Source organism: Herpailurus yagouaroundi, unplaced genomic scaffold (genome assembly GCF_014898765.1).
Source record: "Herpailurus yagouaroundi ecotype Mexico unplaced genomic scaffold, PumYag 160, whole genome shotgun sequence".
Lineage (NCBI taxonomy): Eukaryota > Metazoa > Chordata > Mammalia > Carnivora > Felidae > Herpailurus > Herpailurus yagouaroundi.
The window spans coordinates 49,124,074-49,125,528 of NW_024412401.1; the positions used below are offsets into that span (position 1 = coordinate 49,124,074).

General features: G+C 41.4%; 1 non-coding gene across 1 annotated transcript; it reads left to right on the forward strand.

Moving 5' to 3' along the window:
* The first annotated feature begins 208 nt into the window (after positions 1–208).
* On the forward strand, positions 209–315 carry LOC121035204 (U6 spliceosomal RNA). Its single transcript, XR_005792792.1, has one exon. It is a non-coding gene; the product is annotated as a U6 spliceosomal RNA (small nuclear RNA).
* The last annotated feature ends 1,140 nt before the right edge of the window (positions 316–1,455 follow it).

A 1,455-nucleotide genomic window follows, 5' to 3' on the forward strand; every position in this document is an offset into this window, starting at 1 on the left:
CCCAGCAATTTCACTTCCAAGTATATACCCAAGAGATCTGGAAACGTGATGTCCACGCAAAACTTGTACATGCCCATGCTCTGTGGCAGCGTGATTCTTAATAGGCAAAAGGCGAGCAAATGGCTTTTAACAGATGAATGGATAAACAAAATGTAGTGTGTCCATACAATGAAATATTATTCAGTGATTTTCTTTAAAAGTACCAATAGTGCTCGCTTCCGCAGCACAAATACTAAAATTGGAACAATACAGAAAAGATCAGCATGTCCCCTGCACGTGGATGCCATGCAAATTTGTGATGCATTAAAAAAAAAAAAAGTACCAATGTATGTGACAACATGAATGAACCTTGAAAGCCTTATGCTAAGTGAAAGCAGTCAGACACAAAAGGCCACATATTGTATGAGTCCATTTATGTGAAATGTCTAAAACAGGCAAATTCAAAGAGACGAAAAAGTAGATTAACAGTTTCCAGAGGCTCAAGGAAGGAAAGGATGGGGAGTGATTGCTAATGACACGGGGTTTCTTTTGGGGGTGATGAAAATGTTCTGGAATGCAATAGTGGGGATGGTTGCACAACTTTATGAAGGTGCCGGAAACAGTTGAATTGTACACTTTGAAAACATGAAGCTTACGGTATGCAAATTATATCTCAATTAAAAAACAAAACAAAACAAAAAACTCCCATGGTCCCCGTGACTTTTCACCATCTGACCCTTGCTTACCCTTCCAGCTCTACCTCTGGCTGGTCCTTCCACTGATCCCTTTGCTCAGAGAGGCAGAAACTCTAGGAATGATTTTTTTTTTTTTTAAGAGAGAGCATGACTGGGGGGGAGAGGGGCAGAGCGAGAGGCAGAAAGATGATCTTAAGCAGACTCCATGCTCAGTGCAGAGCCCAACGCAGGGCTCGATCCCAAGACCTGGGACCATGACCTGAGCTGAAATCAAGAGTTGATGCTTAACCGACTGAGCCGCCCAGGTGCCCCTAGGAGTGATATTTTAAAGAAAGGATTTAATTTTGAGATTTGACCTTAGACTGTAGACATGAACGAGCAGATTTTCTTTATTTCTTTATCTTTTTAATTTTTAAAGGTTATTTAAACCCAAGTTAGTTAACATATAGTGTAATAGTGATTTCAGGAGAATTTAGCCGCTCATCACTTACATATAACACCCAGTGCTCATCCCAACGAGTGCCCTCCTTAATGTCCCTCACCCATGTAGCCCACTCCCCCACCTCCTAGTTTTCTGGATTTAAGAGTCTCTAATGGTTTTTCTCCCTCTCTCTTTTTATCTTACTTTTCCTTCTCTTCCCCTCTGTTCATCTGTTTTGTTTCTTGAATTTCACAGATGGGTGAAATCATATGATATTTATCTTTCTCTGACTGATCTGAGCAGTTTTTCTGAGTCTGGGCCGGCGTCCACATGGGAGCCTCAACAGCGCAAGAGTAACCT